This window comes from Typopeltis vanoorti, chromosome 4 (genome assembly GCF_054136105.1).
Source record: "Typopeltis vanoorti isolate ZY-2024b chromosome 4, IOZ_Tvanoo_1.0, whole genome shotgun sequence".
Taxonomy (NCBI): domain Eukaryota; kingdom Metazoa; phylum Arthropoda; class Arachnida; order Uropygi; family Thelyphonidae; genus Typopeltis; species Typopeltis vanoorti.
The window spans coordinates 53,441,997-53,462,124 of record NC_143552.1 but is presented as its reverse complement, the minus strand read 5'-3'; the positions used below and the strand labels follow the sequence as shown (position 1 = coordinate 53,462,124).

The following is a 20,128-nucleotide window of genomic DNA, read 5'->3' as shown; positions in this document are numbered from 1 at the left end:
ACAGTTCAGTATCACTTTTAGTTATTTTTCAGCTGAGGTGTATCGTCGTCGGCAATCCAGAACAGGGTACCAGATGGATTCCACTCCTCTATGAATTTTAGAATAGTTCCTGTTTCTTTGTAATAATCAAATTCCAGTGAAAGCCTGCTTTATAACTGGGCAGGAATAAGAATCATAGGGGACTTCCTGACCCAGACGCTAAAGTGGAAAACACTCATATGCCTACCATTGAAAAACCCAAAAATTGAAAAGCAATATCAACTGATGCAAGCAGCTATTATAAAAGCCTTCCCAGATATCGCCACAGCTCAGGAAATCCGTATTCCTTCTAGAAATTGCGGGGAGACTACTTTTCATCTTCCATCATCTGAAGCCTCACTTTCAATTCTTCCCTCCAACTACAAGAAAATATACCACTTCCTCATATCAGTGCCTCCAACTTGGCCTTTCTTATATTCATCCTTAACCCTCTCATTTACTAATCTGCACATGCTACCCAGTTTTCAGTGGGATCTTCCATATAAATCGAGGTGTGCCAAACCAGATTCCGACATATAGTGGAGGCTATGGCATAACATCTTGTCAACTCCTATTAAGCTCCACAAATTTCAGCTAAGACAATCGGATCAGTGTCTATTCTGCGAAGTTTCAGGCACCTTGCAACACACATATCTAACCTGTCCTGCAAATAAACAGATGATCACCTACGCCCTGAATACAGCCTCTAGCACCTGTAACTACGCACACAGCAAGAAGACTATTGGAATTTAGTCCATACAGAAGAGAACAAACACAGAACATGCAATTTCCTCTTCATTTACGCCAAGGCCGTCATTTACAGTTTATACCTTAAGCACACAAGAAATAACTAGCACCAATCCATCACCGAATCGGAACAAACCCTCATGTGTAGCTACGGAGGAAAGGTCATTTAACCGTTTTCGACAAAACTTGGAATATTGTTTTTCTTATGTGTTGATCAAAGCCTTATAACAATTATAACAAATACACCACAACAGAGTTAAAATGAGGGAGGAAAAAAAGGAAAATGCTGCACACATTGCATCATTTTACTGCTTTTGATCAGTTGCCTGACGACAATGAAAATAAAGTGGTTGTATACATATCAGTATGCCAGTATTGAAGGAGAATTTGGCTGCGGTTTAGTAGCAGCTAATTAGATGACATTGTTTTATTTATGAGAATGTGCATTCCTCCTTGATATTCGAACAATACGATAACATCTGCAAAAACATTATTTAAAATCATGTCAGTAAGATAAGTAATGAGAAAGTCTCCCTTGTTTTTTTTTTTTCAATTATTTTACATGTAAAAAATTAACGTGTAAAATTAACAGCAGCTCAAGGAAATTACTTCCCATATCTTGCAGATGGATATGCAGTCAAATGTAACATATTATCAGTCAAAAAGACAGTAATTGCAGTTAACAAAAGAACATTTTTAAATATCGTTTTCGTCCATATTTTATCCTAGCATAAGCAAATAAATGTTTGCGCATGAAGTTCCTTCATGACTTGTATATAAAACATCCAACTTCTTGTCGCGTCGTCCTTCATATTCCATAATAAAACATCCTTCCGATGTTTCCCAGAGAGTTTACATTTCGGTGCATTATGATGAAGGTTACTTTCCAAACCGGTTTTGGCTGTTTTGATTTCGCCCATTTCGTTACTTGTTATATATATATATATATATAAAGATAAAATAAATATAAATAATGCCGGTCTGGTTGGCCGAGTGGTCAGTCAAGCGGCTGCGGGTTCGAATTCCGCCTAGGCATTCGAAGGTGGTTGTCTTACACCTTCATCACATATAAGTGAATAAACACTATGTCCATCTTGGAAGAGTGTTTCTGGATCACCATGAGAGAAGTAGACCCAACCCTCCCGCAATGGGAGAGACCTTCACGCCGTAGTGGGTGGAAAATAGGCCAATCATCATCAAATATAAATAATATACACTATTACTTTGCTACCGAGATAGCTTTCAGTATTTCCACCGCAAAAAAAGGTCGGAAACTCTAGGGAGTTACCTTCACCACGATGTATTGTACGCTATAATACACGCCCCCTAAGAAGAGAGTATGTAGTTGATGGGATACAAAGAGCAACTTGCAAGTCAACTGCTCTCTATTATTTATTTTAATCCCATACACTAGGGGTTACAAACCTATAACATATCAATGCTGTACGTAGGCAAGTGATTAAGATGAAAGAAGGAACCGATGTGTTTCCTGAACAACTGAAGACTGTAGACCATGAAAAAAAAAAAAAAAAAGCACCAAAGACTATTCCAGAAGACATGTATATACTGTACCGTCGACAGGTGTAGCATAGAGGCAGCCTGCCTCACGGGGGCCACGGTCAACTGGGCGACGGAATAAAAGATGAAATATGCAATTCTATTCTGTTGATCTATTACCAGGTAAAAATGAGTTAAAAGAACGGTATAAACAAAAAAATTGAAAAATCATGCTTATAATTAAGTTTATTTAAGTTTATTTTTATTATGTAGAATTACGAATTATTGAAGTTATATTGAAATTTCCCATAGAATTACGGTATAAACATAAAATTTGAAAAATCTCGCTTATAATTAAGTTTATTTTTATTGTCTGAAGAAGTATTTCTGAACTTCACTGCATAAGGTGTCTTGTTTGGCAATTTATCATTTGGGCGTTTTGTGTACGGTTATTTAGTTTAATAAGCATTCGCAAGATATTTTGACTTCTATTAAACAGTAAGACTAGTTGTTTGTTTGTTTATTACATCATTTCCGATATTTGTGTCAACGTTACAGTTACCACGTGCAAAGAACAAATAAAAATAAAAGGTATGTATTCAAAATTTATAATCTTAATCGTATCCTAAATTGTATTTATAATCTTAATCGTATCCTATACGTGACATCTAAATTAATTTAAATAAATTTCAAACTCTTGATTATCTCTCAAATGAAACAAATTGCTAAGTACAATTATATAGAAGTATAGAAATATTTCACTATTGATATGAATTTTTTCAGTACTATTTTTCAAATAGTACTGAAAATTTATGGATTTTTATAAATGGACAACAAAAAATTAAAAAACATATGATGTTGATTATGAAAGAGCAGTAGCAGGTTTTCAACATGAGCACAAACGTAGACGTTACGATGAAGCTGGCCAAAGAATTTTAAAAAAGTTATTAATTACGATAGGGAAAATATAATAGAATATTTACGTGATATTGCATATAACTATAATATGAATTAATAAATTCAAAAAAATTGTCTTGAATTTCATATACTTTTTTGTGTTATTGTATATATGTAACATTTGTAAATATGTTTGTTAATTACAAAATAATATTAATAAATGAATTAAAACAAAACTATATTTTTTCTTTATTTTAATACTGTGCAATTATACCTTTTCATTTTTAAATCATTTTCGGACCACTCTTTTTAACCATCTCTTTCTTAAACGATCCTACAAATTTTGATATATGATATAAACGAAAATATATAATATAAATATTTATTAACTAGCTCACTCATTTTTTTGTATGGGAAATTTCAATATAACTTCTATACAATTCATAATTCTACACAATAAAAATAAATTTAATTATAAGTGAGATTTTTCAAATTTTATGTTTATACCGTTCTTTTAACTCATTTCTCAAAAAAATACTATTTAAATTTATCTGGTAATAGATCAACAGAATAGAATTGCATATTTGATCTTTTATTCCGTCGCCCAGTTGTCGTGTATCCCTCACGGCGCCGCTTAATAAGGGCGCTCGTTCAGCCATATTGCGGTAGGCGTCGTATTACGGCAACAAGATATTTTACAAATATAAGGTGTTTAGTTTAGTTTATGTGCTTATTATATTTTAATAATAAAAAATTATAGTCATACATACTAAAACTAAACATTTTTGAATCCACTTATTAGATCAGTGTTTCTCAAAGTGTAATACGTGTACCCTCGGGAGGTACGTGAAATGTCTTCAGGGGTTATTGTTAACAATTCCTGTTAACGTAGCAAGTGCAGAAAGAAGTTTTTCCAAGCTTAAACTGATTAAAAATTATTTGCAAACAGCAATGATTCAAGAAAGATTTGTTGGTTTAGCAACTATATCGACAGAGGCGGACATAGCTTATAACTTAAATTTAGATGAGCTTATAAACAGTTTTATTGTGCAATATCCACGTAGCGCAAACATTTAATTAATATTATTATATAATTGTTTTGCATGAATGTTTCTCTTGTAATAAAACAAAATAGCAATTGGTGACGGCCCTGTGTATATAGAATGAAAAAGAAAGTCGAGCAATGCTTCCAGAGGAAAGTTAAGACATCCTCAACGAATCTTTCATCCTCAGATGAAATATAAGATCATGTGTAAATATGGCGAGTGCAACGAATAAGGATGGATTCTAAAATATATAAGTAGTCTGTTCAAGTATCCGGACTGATCTATAACAATATAAAATATAATGAAATTCAGGAAGCGGCGATAAATCACCAATAATGGATCATTTACCATTAACATTAACACTTGTAACCAGCATATAAAGAGAATAAAATATTATTCAGTCCCCTAGAATAAACTACAAAGTATTAATTTATGTTTTAAGAACTATTTCCTGGATGAAGATAAAATTCGAAACAAATGTTGACACTGCTTACTGCAAATTCATTAATATGTTAAATACTACAATATAAAAATCAACTTGCCTTCTTTACGGGAGCAAAATAAGCGGAAGCAAATTAATGAACGCATGGAGAACACAATACATAAAACTGATACATAAGATGTATAAAAAAGGACAAAAAAATCCTTACAATATTGCGAGTATAGCTTCAAACTTTATAGGAATTAGGTAAACTATAAATTGAAAGGAAGAAAGAAACAAAAATAGTATTACAGAGGTTATTAATTTTTGAAATGTGAAGGCAATGCTAACAAAAATGAACTTTGTAGACAATATACTCAGCAAATTATCCTAGAATAAATACTCGGGCTACTTAGCAAAGATATCAGAAATCATGTGTGTGTGTGTGTGTTGTATTCTTTGGTTTTTGCTTTTAATTTATCACTGATGAATGGTGCTTTCACAACGCAATTTAAGAAAGCTGGGATATCGTTATATAAATAAAAGAATGAAAAAATGATTTTTGATACACACCAACCCCCCTTCTTTCGGTTTGCTTTAAGATATAAAAGAAATTAATAAAAAAATTAGTAACATTAAAAAAAAAAACAGTTTGGACTCCGACGGAAATTAAGTTCCGCGCAGTACTTTCAGTTCGGACTAAGTCTATGAAATGAAATGAAAGTAAAAAACATAAACACCCTCCGATATTTTTTAATGAAAAAAAATTTATGTGAAAATCTATTTCAATTTTCTGTTAATTTGAATATATATACATATACATTCAAATTCAATTCAAATGATAATACACTGTGATTGGAAATCCCGAGCCCCTATCAGTAGCGAAACTGAAAACAATTTTTTCTATCTCACTGAACGCTTATTTGTTTTTTCGAATAACCGAACAAAACTGGATCAGTTGAGGACTACAACATAATCTTCAACATATGCACCTTTCCATAAAAACTGACGGGATTAACGGAGGTTGCAAAGTACCACATTAAAGCCACTAATCTCGTTCAAAAGCATTTCAAATTCGCTATGGTTACAGTCAAATATCTCTTTCCACTCCTGATACAGCGCGATAATTTTTTCCAGTATTTCAAAGAATGACGCAGAACTTGTCATCCTGAAATGTCCACTGATATTGCTCTCCATTTCTGATTAAAACGACTACATAACTCAACACACACACACACCCTGCATGTTGTGTGCGCGCGCGTGTGTGTGTGTGTGAAAGAGAGAGAGAGAGAGAGGAGGGGAAGAAAAACTGAATGCGATGTTTATAATTCCCTCAACAAAGTAGGTCTCTGATTCAACATTGGTTTCGAGAAGTGCATTGTTAATTTGTACTACTGGGACATGCCATCATATCTCCTTTTGCCGCACGCACTACTCACTGTGAAGAAGAAAACATTTCGTGACTAATTAACGTTACTCAGAGAAAGATGTTTGCGAATTTTTAGGAAAAGGTAGTTTGTTCTGGTTTCTTCACTCTTTACAGAGCACTCTGAGGAAGTGAAAAAAGATTTCGAGAAAAATGAATTATTTTCTCATTATGTTTAACACGTAGCTCTTAATACAATAAGCGTGCGATAGGAATTATGCATAGAAATTTTAATCACGAGATGATGTCGCTGTGTCTATACGGAGGATATCAGTGTCACATTAGCGAAAAGAAATGGTTAACAAAAGACAAAATAAACGTATCTCACGGAAAATTTTTGAATTCGGACTATTAGCAACTCATAATTTTCAGTTTGTTATCTTCCCGACAAGGCACAAACACATAAATATGTTTCATAACAGTGAGGAGTTAATTACGTTATAATTTGTGAGGTAAGTCTTCGGCATATTTAAAGGCTGTGGATGCCTATTGTACGTTCTCGGCGCTGGTCAAAACTGCCATGCAACTAACTAGCTCTATAATGTGACTATTCTATTCAGTGCCGTAACTAGGCAGGTGCAACGGGTGGATGGACAGGCACTGGGCCCAGGACGAAGGGGGCCTGAAATGGCGTATCAAAAAATAATCAGTATTATATTTTCATTTTCAAATTTTGTCGCCGTGCGGACCGATTCCGTAACGTTTTTGGTTAAAGTTAAATATTAACCGATCTATTTCTATCGATTTTCCACCCAAAAAAAACAGGGGGGGGGTCACAAATAAAATCTTACACAGGGCCCATGAAAAGCTAGCTACTGCACTGACTGTAGTGTTCTGCTTAATGTGAGTGACCTAAAACATTAAGCTAAATTGGGAAGGAAATAGTAATGAAATGAAACAGCGACTTCGAAAATTGTAAATAGCATATGATTCAGTATTACATATTATCTTTGATTGTATCACTAAATTTTGGTTGATGAAAATTGATGCGATTTGCTTTTCTATCATTTTTAATGAAATTTTACTTTAACTAAATTTTTATAATAAGTGTGCTAGTTAAGCATTAAATAAGAAAATGATTTTAATAATTCACTTGGGTATCGTTAAAGTTACAAGTACTACGCTGAGACTATACAATGAAAAGCAGAACAGATCTTTATGCAAATGAATATTTCTTTAAGAAACACTATTGTGTGTGTGTGTGTGTGTGTGTGTGTGGTGTGTGTGTGTGTGTGCGTGCGCGCACACACACACACCGACCGTCAATTCCTGCAAACAAAAGCGACTGCAAGAAATATCGCCGAACTCTTGAAAGTACAACTTCTGACATGCTTCGCTTCTATTTAACTACAAAAGAAAAATCAGTTAAAAATACACAATCAAATATCACAATTAAAATTTGACGATTTGGAATTCGGATCTGATTAATTATTATAAGCTACATTAAAACTTATTTAGTAAAAAATCTCTCATGGCAATGAAAAATCAGTCAACAAACACTGAACAAAAACCTCAAGCCATACCATACATACACAGTCATATTTCAAACGTCAATCTAAAAAAAAATTCACCAAAAGATAGGTAACACCGTACTCGCTACGTATTTGGCACCCCCCCCCACACACACACACAGAGAGAGAGAGAGGGAGAGAAAGAGAGAGGACAAAATACTAGTCATACCCATGCTAAATGAAATCACCAGTAGCACGCTATAACGATAGGAAGCGTTTATATTCAGGGGTGTGAGTGAGAGAGAGACGACTTCGAACCGAACAGTGGGATCCGTGAGAGTATCTCGAAAACCGTTGTTAGGATAACATTAACAATGTCATGGACATACCGAGAGTGGTATGATAAACTGAAATCATCTGATCAACGTTGAGCATGAGGTCGAAAATAGCTGATCAGTGTGAGAGGCAGATAAAGAATAGACAGAATTGTTTCCCGATTATATGCATGCAAGCTGAAGGCGACAACATGGTGAAAACACGAATCCATGAACCAATCGTGCCGAGTTACAGCAATGCAGGTCGGTAGAATAATTTTCTTTACTACGTTCCTTGATGCTAGTAGAGAATAGGTGGAATGGCGGCCTATCTGAACACAGTGGTGATCAACTACACATATTCCATTTTACGCCTATTTTTGTTGACTAATTTTTCCTGCAAATAAGTAATATTTCCAACGTCAAGCCCTACTGTCGTATTGTAGACGACTGCTGTTTCAGCAAGCATTTAAGCCTATTAGTAGACGAATGTAAGAAGGCATGCTTAACATGGATAAAAAGATGAGTATACGTGTGCGTGTGTGTGTGTGTGTGTGTGTGTTGGGGGGGGGAGGACATATTCTCAGTATTCATAGAGTCGGAAAGCCTTAAAAATTAAATGCCACAGGATTTTGGAGAGATCTGCGTCGTTTTGCCCACTTTTAATTCTTGCTGGTAAGATAACTGTCCTGTGAACCTTTTGGTTGGGACGAGATGTAAGGATCAGTTATAATACTCATGAGAGCATTCTGACAAGAAGGCTATTTTTTAACGGCATATAGTAGAGAAAATACTATACCGGAGCAGATAAAAAAATATCCCACGGATGACGACTTCAAGGGATGGGTAACGCTGCCTTAAGTCAGCACCATATTAATAATTAGTTCCAATAAAAGTTACGTTACAGAATCTAGACTGCCTGTACACTATTCTCGAAATCTATTAGTTAATAAAACCATACTACAATGTTCACCTAACACTACATATATCAGTGAAGCATAATAATCTAATGAATAGTGAACGAACACTGAAATGCATGCTGTAAACAACAACGAATACCACAAGACTTGGCAGCAACATTGAGACATCGGATGTAACGACAAGAAAGCGTGCACTGAAAAAAAAAAAAAAAAAACATACACTGTACGATAAGGAGTGAATGATCCTGGAAGCAAAGGATGTATTCTCCGAATCTCTGTCACTATTCCATCAACCAGGAATGTAGATCATCGAATAATTGGCATGGATTGCTGGTTGTAAACGTTTTCTATCAGCAGCTTCACAAGTATCAATCTAGATAACGTAGCAAATATAAACGGCTTCGAATCTGAAAACGAAAATGAAAAGAATAAGGTGAATTCACCTCCCTAATATAATGTTCTCTATAAAATTCGAAGTAGTTATCTTGTATATCCTATTGTACTCGACTGTACTGTGCTTGTATCAGCGATCTTTCTACTCTTGAAACACACACACGCCACAAATGACGTTTGGGATGGTGTTGAGTTTTAGTGTCATGCTTGCTTTAATTGAATGTCTGGCTCCAAAGTCCGTTTCTATCAGAGATACAGTCAACTTTGAATTTTCTTCCGATTAAATTGTTTTCACAATCTCTGAAAGTGATTTTCTTTTTAATTCTCGTTAAAATTTCATTGTCAAGAATTTCGTATCCAATGTAGATAACTTCTACTACCTCTATAATAATTAGACACTGTCTTGTTGATGATTATAACTTCGAACTTGAACCTCGCCCGTAAGCAATATACGTAGTCGATCTGATCGGGAATAATGTTTTTTTTTTTTTTTTTTTTGTATGTGGTTATCGTTTTCTAGGCCACAGACACATCACAATCATTGTCAAACTCTGTATAAAATAAGTCTCAGCGCAAGTTTTACCAAGTTTCACACAGAATTATTTCTCACATGCTGCTACTATTAGTTGGCATGCTCAAACGCGAGAAATACTAAACATGAATTGAGAAAAGTAATGGCACAACATCACTGTGTCAATGCTGGCTAGCAGTAGCAAGTTAACAATGAGGAAAACTACTACTTAAACAACACTTACGGTATTTTCATGAGGTGGTGCGAATATGTCATAATATTCATCTTCAGAAGTGAATGCTTCACTAACTCTTCAACTTGCGCTAGCATGCTGGTAATAGCGATTCAGGCGTTAATCAGGGGAGGGACAAATCGCCCCTCAAAAAAAAAAAAAAATATATATATATATATATATATATATATATATATTATATGGGATGCAAAGGAAAAATATTATTTTAAAATATGAATTTTATTTGTTTAATTTACTTCATCGTTTCCATTTTTTAAATTGTATTATCATTTAAAAAAACACAAACCTTCATTTTCTTAGGGAGCTAAAAATTCAAAATATTATGCTCCAATTTCTTCAGGAGAAGGATACACCCCAACGTCATCTCCCCTCTGAATCTAGCATTGTCATCTGATTCGCTTAAATCAATTTCAGAATTTCTATTCCAAGCTTCATCGTAGCTTATATCATCATGTGGTGCTACGAAGAAGATTTCCGTGACTATCATCGCTTTAAATATACGAGAACTTTATTGTTAAAGTCAGTTTTTTGGGGGTTTTCGGTATTTTTATGCTTTTAAAATTTTCACGTGCAGGTAATAGCAATTCAGCATTTTAATCTTTGCATACGCTTTCTCTGCCTTCATTTGATTCCAGATGCCAACTTGTACTTATTCTAGGTCTTGTTTTTCATGCCTACGTCACCTTGCTCACGCTCTCGAATTTGCTCATTACCCATTTTGGCGATTTTGTAATAGTACGGCTGAGAAATCAGGTAACTGTTTGATAGCCTTTCTGTAGATGGTTAGTTTGAGATTTGCTTTTGGCAGAACATTGAATGTATTTTTTTTTAATGTTCCTAAGCATACTATCGTATATGCGTGTGTAAAGAAACATCTACCAACGCATGTTAGTATTATTATTTTACCGCATCTCCATGAAGTCCGGAGACTCATCGCGGGAGATCCAAATCAACCATCATACACACAAATCCTATCATACCTCTCCTTGAACCCATTCACCGTCAAAGAATTGGGTCTAGTTCTGTTGTTCTGGCTACCACACAGCGCCTGCTCGCAGATGCGATCCCACTACTAAACGCGGAAACTTTTGGCTGCTGCGTTTCCACCCTGAGTCGGTACGCTTCTCATTAATCAACCTCGTGACCTTAAGTTCCCCTTGAAGCCACCATATTGACCCCGTACTTAGAGCGGGCATCCACTTCACACAGGATCACTGTGAAGCAGAACACCAGTCCTCAAAACCATCCACCAGTTCGAGCCTACTCAGCTGGAACCCGCCACGCTCCCGGCAAAGAAAATTGAAATGGCAGGGAATTGAACTCTGGTCAACTGCTTGGACGGCAGCGATGCTAACCTTTATATCACCACTGCATTGTTCAGCAAATGATTAGTTTAACATGAAAAATGGGGGGGGGGGGTGAAAGCTAACTTATTTGGGACTATATACATACAATGCTTAACTAGGAATATGAGGGCGACGAAGACGTCCAAGGCGCATTAAGTGAGAGATTAGGCATTTATTGAAAAAAATAGTAAAAAACGAAAATAATATTATTTTTCACATTACTATATGAAATTAATATATTATTTTTAAACAAAATATACCTAAATAAAAATTATAAATTAAGACGCATTCTTTGGATGAAAGGAGGGACACAATTAGCATTTCGCTCTGGAACAAAAATTCTTAGCATTGGAGTATTGTATTTTAAAAATACACAACTTCTTTCCAGATAGTGTACAAAAATGAATTCTTATGTACACTACCTGGAAAGAAGTCAACGGACTCCCCCCCCCCCCCCCATGAGCAAGACACATGTAACGAGTTACGTGTGTGTAGCCGGTTTAAACTGGAAGAATATGATGCTCCCAAGTCAGTGCAACTGTGTCCGGGAGAAACGGCTGAGAGACGGGAATTGGAGTTTGAAAAAGGCGTTATGGTATGCCATGTTGCAGGCCTATCTGTTCGGCAAATTGTTGAAAAACTGGGCCATCCTAGGTCAACAATCAGTGATACCATACTAACATGGAAACGCAGGGAGTCAACTGCAAGTCTACCCGCAGTGGACGATCCACCACACTTACCGAACGTAACCGTAGTGCTACGAAGGATAATATGTAAAACCGCATTCGTCGGCCGACACGTTGAATACAGAGTTCCGAGGCATCGATTGGAACACGAATTTGCACAAATACCTTCAAAACCGAGGATCACAATATGGGTTTCCATGGTACGACCGTAGTCTTCAGTGGTGCAAAAAGCGTGTACAGTGGGACGTGGAAGTGTGGAAAGCTGTGTTATGAAGCGATGAATTACGCTAAATCCTCTATCAAGCAGATGGACGGGTGTGGCGGATGCCAGATGAACGTCTCTTACCAGAGTGCGTAAGCCCAACTATGAAATTCGGAGGTGGTGGTGTGATGGTATGGTCCTGTTTTTCCTGGTTTAGCCTTGGACCTCTATTTGTCGTCACGAACATTGAACTCAGAGCGGTATCTGAAATTCTGGACAATGCAATGCTTCCTACGGAACTGATCATTGTCTCTTTCAGCAAGACAATGCACCGTATCATAGGGCTGCTGTAACTGAGTGGTTTGTGGACAGGAACATCACCACACTTGATTGGCCTCCACAGAGCCCTGATCTTAACCCTAATGAACATCTGTGGGATGAAATGGAGCGTCGGGCTAGGTCAAGGGACGTTCGCCCCACAACAGTCCTAATTACATGCCTACAGGAAGAATGATCTAAAATTCCTATTGATCGCTATCCTACGCTTGTGGAAAGTATGCCCCGTATGATTGTTGCAGTCATCGCAGCTAAAGGAGGTTGTACATCTTATTAAGGCGGGCATGGTTGTTTTTTTCTCACATTATGGTGTCCGTTGATTTCTTTACAAGCAGTGTACAATCAAACTCTCAATGCTAATTTTATGTCTTTTGTGTTAAAGTTCATTTGAAAAAGAGTGTGGCACATCATTAATGGTACTGCAATATTTATTTATTGATGCTCTATAGGTATAAATTTATGATGAATAGCATCTTATTTGAGTCAATAATTTTTAGTCAGATAACTGACAAAAATTATTTATCAAAATTCCTTAAATCTAAGCTTACTGACAAAAAAAAAAAAAAACGGACGCTGATATTAGCATTCTCTTCTTTACTACTTTACTCTAGCGGTCTGTTGAGCAAAAGGGCCGCTTCCCTTGTAAAGTGTTTCTAGTAACACTCAGTGGTAACAGAGGATAAGACACTATAGGAAGCTCAAAATTTCAATACCAAAGTCTGAAGAATGATTATGTCACAGCCTGTATTAACTGACTGACTGAATTATGGTCATAGCAATGGAGTCAGTGACAGATTGCCCGCCACGTAACTGAATGTCAGGCATGGCTGCAATCGCTCCGCCTAATGAGAAGGACCTGTGTTAACAATCTTAAAGATAAAAGTGCTGCCATCTGTCCTAGTTTGTAATTGTCACTAGTGTGCAGTCATATCACCTTTGTCGGCGAAATCGTACGCGCGGCTAAAGTTGCAAACAGGCTTGCCGGCTAGAAATTGCTAATGAAGCAGCGGTAACTGCCTCTCCGGTCACTCCGCATATACGATGATAAGCAGCGGAGGCCTCATAAATGACTTTCGAGCGGCAAGAAACACGACACTGCGAGCCAATTATAGTTAATTAGTAGCTCCAACTAGGCACATATGGATAAGTTGAGATGTGAGAGTTCGGAACAAGGCGGGGGAGAAAGTGGGGATCGAAATCACACCAACGCAGGTAGTCGACCTGTGAATGCGACATCTACTAAGACGTGCAATCGTTACTCATTAGTAAAGAGTTGCCAAAAGTCTTTTCACGTTTCTCTTTATTTCAGTTGACAGAATCAGGACTTTTGTAAGGTCTCACAGAGTGCAACAAGAGATTATGCGCCGTCTTGATTGGACCGTTCACGACACATCCGGGAAAGGACAGTCTTCTTGTCCTGGCCTGGGGTTATATTGAAATTCCAGTTGCTGCTAATCATAATTGGAACCCGAATAAAAAGCGTAAGCCTTTCTCGGTTCTTATGAAATCTTGCATGTTTGTTGAAGCTTTAATCGAATCTTTGCTTTCTTAACCATGTAAATATTCTGCCAACACGCGAAAGCTGGCGATTTAAGTAGTAAAAAAAAAAAAAAAAAAAAGGAGAATAAGTTCATCCATCCTTTCTTCTTTAAAAGAAAAAAACTAAAACTATAAATTTCAAGTCAAGAAATGGTGAAGGATCAGTTTCGTAATTAATAGAAATTTCAATTCAAAACGTTCAAATGGAAGACTGTAAAGTGGACAGTTATCTCGAAACAAATTTTCCACTATTAATAGTTGTGCTACATATTGAGTTACGATAATTCAAGTGCTTTGGGAGAATACTGTTTTGCGTTACAGGGGGAAAAAATGTGAATGCACTTGGTTGGGACAAAGTGAAAAATATTTGTATTTTCTTCATTCATCCGTAACTTGAGTAAGAATTCCTCATTTTCCGTAGATCAATCCACAAACGGAAGGCGAGACAAGGAAAAAAAATATATTCAGTTTGCCATAATTGACCTTGGCTAACGCGGTACGCCTAACACGTGCATTGCAAAGAAAACCCTTCAAATTCTTTCATCTGCATGCCATACCTGATCTGTTTATTTTCCAATCCTTCTTCTCCCCACCTATCACCCCTTCTTTACTCTCCCCTTTTCCACCCCCTCGCCTCCCCATCTTTCTCTCTCTCTCTGATAACTGATGATGAGTCGGACTGATTCTGGAAGCGCACGCGACCCATCTCCCGAAGAGATCGAAGCACAAACAGCAGCGTCTATTTTCCTTGCCCGAAATGGTTGACTCCCGCCAACATATGTCTCGCGCATCCCGCGCTTGTTGACACCACCCCAGCGATCTGTCTCTCGGTAAACAGTCAGTCCGAAGCAAATTTAATTTCCGTCCGTAAATATAGTTCTCGAAGATAATCAATTAATCCAGTCGGGTGGAATCGTCCGTCGGCGTCATCGCGGGGCCTCGCAGTCGACGACGAATGTTTGACGGAGGGTTTCTCGAGTACTCGTACGTGTGTGTATGCAAGCATTTGGCGGAAGGAGGAGTCTGCAGATACGGTCGGAGTTAAAGCTCTCGGTATGCGAGAATTCTTCTAATTTCTTCGATTTTTTTTTTTTTTTTTTTTTTTTTCGGTCGGTGGCGGATCTTGCGATTTCGAACCACCCAGTGTCTCTGGGCGGTCGTCATGGAAACTCCGGTAAAAAAAGCAATATTTGATTTCCGTAGATTGCATGGAAACCAGGCCGCAGAAAGGAGAGTTAATTAGATCGCTCGACTCTCGGTCCGGCATTTATGACACATGAGGAGAAAATGTGTCCCGTGCTGCACCAGTCTTTCGTTCTGTAGCGCGCTTTGAAAAAGAGGTTTGGACTGTTGGCTGCTTGGTCTAACAAATATTGGCTGAGTTTTTTCGAAGCGAAAAATACGAAAAATATCATACACGTCGCTATTCGTAAATGAGCATTGGGTCTACAAGAAATAAACCGGACTCGACTACTAAAGTATCCTCACATATAGATTTAAATGCGAATTTTGACCTATTCGAATATCTGATATAGGACTATTTTATAAGCTGGAGTGAGAAAATTAACATGGACTTCTTTCGTGGAAGTCGATCTTAATTTTAGAAACATCTGAGCAATTTTGTCAACAGCCTTGCTTGCCGAATGGATAAGGCTTTCATTCTTGAAGTAAAAATTTAAAATTGCACTGTGAGCAGAGATGTTTGTGAATGTCTTTAGGTGCTATATGAATTTGATCCCTTCGTTGAAGTGATTTGAAGCAATTCCATATTTGACTCTAGAGCAGGAGTTTCGGAGTTATCTAACCTTCAAGCCCACTAACGGTATAAATGTATGTTTACAACTTTCGTGTGTGTGGGACACATTAAAATATCGAAATATTTATGAGGACATTCAAAGCAAGCTGTCAGCGAAATTTTTTACTTTGGTATAAAAAGTTAAGATTTCTTACTTAAATATAAAGAGCCAATAGGCTTCATTTCGGCGATATAAACATTATTTAAATTAAGGGGATATTAAATACCACATTGTTTTAAAACCGAATAAGAGACTCAAAGATTGGAATTAGAGAGTTTCATGTCGAAACTTAATGGGTGCACCTTTTTGACAACTCGCATAGCAGAGTATATAAGTTCTTTTCGCTATACCCTTTGGTATCTATTTGGTCTAGCTACTCACTGATGAAGATAAAGGCTGAAACCGGTCTGGGTAGTGACCTCCCACCATAATGTAATAACAGCATACATTTCCTAGGAAATGTGTTTTACATTATGGAAAATACCAAGAATAGTGATCAGAACTTTACCCTTTGCTGCGAGTTGCCCGAGTTTGTACTACGTACTTGGACTACGTGCATTAGCTCACGTTAATAGTCGCCGATACTTTTATAGTTTATTATTTATTATACTATATTCGGCATGAAACTCTCTGATTCCAATCGTTAAGATTTCTGCTTTTTTGTAATGATATTGACAATCTTCACCTCTATTCTGTCGCGAAATACTTTGCAGTTTTATCTGCGTGCAGTGTAGGATAGTTGCGAAGACAATGACACGGATGACGGCAAAAAATTGGGGTTTACAAACCTACTTTTTTTTTTTAATTTCTTCTTAATCACCTATACAGAGAACAAGCCTGGAATACGTCTATTATGCGAGCTGGAGATGAAGGAATGATTAACGAAAATTGGATAAACAATAAAAATAAAGTTGAGGTTGTAGTTTATAAAATTAGTTACATCAACAGGGAGAAAATGCTATATGATTACCGTCAACCAAGCTCACATTATGTTGTAATAAATATTTCATTGGCTTCATTTTATAATTAAAAGGATGTATTCTAAATTAATCCTTAATTTCGAATATGCCATTTTTAGCTCAATCCCTTTTATCCATGATGCATTAACAATGCTAAGTATCATAAACTCAAAAAAGGAATCTGATCAAACTTCTGATGAAACTGTAGACCAAGAAATGAAGAATAGAGGCTCATCAAAGGAGTTAAAGCAGAGATGCATCCGTTCAACTGAAGCTAGAGATTCGTATTCTGGGCATTGCTAGCAACGATTCAAACACCTGCGTCATATCACATGTTAGGCTGATCTCTAAGTTGAATCAACAGCAGCTTTCAGTATCTACTAGAGCTCGAAGCCTTTGGGGGAAAGCCAGATGGACCTTCTCACGTTCTACTTTGATGACGTCATGTTTGCCTGGAAGACTGAAGATTGAAGTTACAGATGACATGGCTTGGATAATGGCGGAGATATCGAGTTAATAGCGCACCTATTTCCGCCTATGGACACTGATCTCATAGAATAACAATTAACTCTCCCACCGCCCATCTCGAGCGAGGGGAAGCTACCCAGCCTCAAAAAGCACAGATTTAGGTATACGGGGATTTAGCAGCGTCCGCGTGTCTAGTGTAATCCCTCCGCTCTGCCGATGTAACTGTATCGGTTGGCAAACAAGAGCCACAGGATTTAATCAGCCTGCGTTGTGGTTCTAGTTTGACGAAGGAACAGCTAATACAGAAAAGTTGCACGGAAACTTTTTTTTTTTATGAATAATTTCGCTCTGAATCATGGCACAATGCCCGCTTGTCAGTAAACGAAATCAGGAAACGTTAGCAACTGCCAGTTACCTGAGGATAGCTTTGTTATTTGACGGAGGAGTCGCACACTTTTCATCGTATGCCAACAACGACATGGCAGATTCACTAGCGTATTTAGAGAATGGTTTTCAGAACATCTTTTCTTTGTTGTCCATGCCTACGTTTTCGTCACCTCGTTTAAAATAACTTCAGCTGCGTGATTAGATTTCAATTTTAGGAAATGGCACGATAATTCTTTGTATTAAAAACAGAAGTGCGCTGTTTGTTGAGAGACGTAACAGATGCTGTACTCTGTGAAATGGAGTGATGCGACTGGCAGAACAGCACTAAGAATAAGACAGAAACGGAGAGTGAAATGCGTTTGTAGTGTACCGATGGAATAAGAGTGATGACATCAAGTTATAAATATAAAAGAGAGATAAACGGTGAAATATGAAAAGTTAAATAGTAAGAATATTTCAATAAAAAAAGCGTGCATACACGACGCACACTTTTTCTTTACCAAACAAAACAAAACTGAATGAGGCTTTTAAAGCCTTGGCGAATTTACAAATTGAAAAAAGCTCTTTTTTAATTTGTGAAATTCCTGAATACTAAGAAGAAAAATATCAATAGCTACTTCAACTCTTTAAGCAGGGTCAAATTGTACACATCCTGGTTATGCAAAATGAAAAGGTCAAATTGTACACATCCTGGTTATGCAAAATGAAATTCTCATATAAACGAAAAGCGAATCAGTCTATTATCTTGGGAAATTAGATTGATTAATACTTTTCATAAGAACATTAAAAGCAAAGATATAGTGGCTTTTAGTAAAGAGTAGATCTCTTACGAAAAACAAAGTTTTATAATTTCCTTCATGTTATAAAATAGAATTGTGGAGGAGTCGCACACTTTTCATCGTATGCCAACAACGACATGACAGATTCACCAGCGTGTTTTGAAAACCATTCAGAGAATGGTTTTCAAAACATCTTTTCTTTGTTGTCCATGCCTACGTTTTCGTTACCTCGTTTAAAATAGGAACAAACGCACAAGAGACATGGTGACAAACAGCTATCGATTATTCAATAAGATTACAAACACACGCACACTCACGTTAAATTGGATTGATGCATTTCGGACATCCACTGAATTGAACTTAGATCGTTTTCTTAATTGAGCCATACATATAAAATCCCTTCTTCTTTGGCGAATAGTTGGCCTTTCGAGCAACCCTAAGCTGGCTTCCGATCTTGGAAGGATATGGTACTGTTATTCTTCTACGAATAACTAGACTTTCTCCACCCATCAAAACAGAACAGCCAGTGAGAAGACAGGTGCACTTATTAGACATAGGAGCAGGATAATCTTTTCACAATCTTCATGTCTCTAAATTTAAAGATGGGTTCCCAAACGGAACACATCCGTTAAATTTACTATGATGAATACATATATTTAATGTCGTATTCTACAAAAACTTATCACCTGTGCAAAAAAAAAAAAAAAAAAATAATGATGGTACTGCTAACCAAAAGAAATAAATAAACAAAAGACAGCTAAGCAAAATAAATAAATATAAATAAAAAATAAACTGTTACATAATGGGTATTTTGGTGATGATTGGTTGTAGTTTGGAATTACAGCCGAAGCAGCTAAGGATATTTAGGCCAGTATATTGTATCTATACACTGAGTATGCGCTTCCAGCTAGTTGTCCTGTTCAGTGGAATGAAAAACCCTTCCACATTTGCATGGTACTTGGCCTACTCACCTTCAGATGAAAATAACCTTTATATGAAGGGGTTTTGTGTGTGTGCGCGCGCTGGAGAGTGCTCGAACCAAAAGGGCATCGTCTCACGACCCCGACCCACTGAGGTTATTTTGGATTAGAGTAGAGGCCAGTAGCGCACTTAAGATTTAATCTTGGGGGGGGGGCAATTGTGCAGACGATTTGTGAATACACTACGCATCGCATACGACCTATGACTGAGCATCTGCAATGATCGCCAATTCATAAGTAGTATAGAAATAGAAGACACGACACAACATAAATTTTTTAAAAAAATGAATTTTAATTAGGAAAAGATTTTTGGAAAGTTTCCTAGTGTTTTTTTCCTTTTCTTTGGAGGCCAGGACCCCTTCCCGCCCCCTCTGGGTGCGCCACTGGTAGAGGCAATTAATTTGTGGAGTTTGTGTGCAATATGTTTTAATTACTTCGTCAGTTACTATCGGTTTGGTTTGAAAAGTATCATGAAAATTACTTCCTTAAAGTTTTAAACATGATTGGATCGGGTGTCTCCGTCACGAAGGGAAACAATTAGTAGTAAAGGTTCAAAGTTCGAAAAGTATGGTTGCAATTGACGACTGAAGATATTTTGTTGCCGATCAACTTTTGCTTTTCATTTTTGCCATTTTGATAATTACTGAAATATACAGCCTAAAAGTTTGCTACAACACAGTAATGCAGAAATCATATATATCTCATATACAAGTGTAGCTAAAAGGCACTACAACTTATTAATGAAAATCTCTGGAT

The 20,128-nt window shown here is 36.9% G+C and overlaps 1 non-coding gene across 1 annotated transcript; it reads right to left on the bottom strand.

The window, feature by feature from the left end:
• Positions 1–10,898: 10,898 nt before the first annotated feature.
• On the bottom strand, positions 10,899–11,185 carry LOC150107306 (signal recognition particle RNA). Its single transcript, XR_016548279.1, has one exon.
• Positions 11,186–20,128: the final 8,943 nt, after the last annotated feature.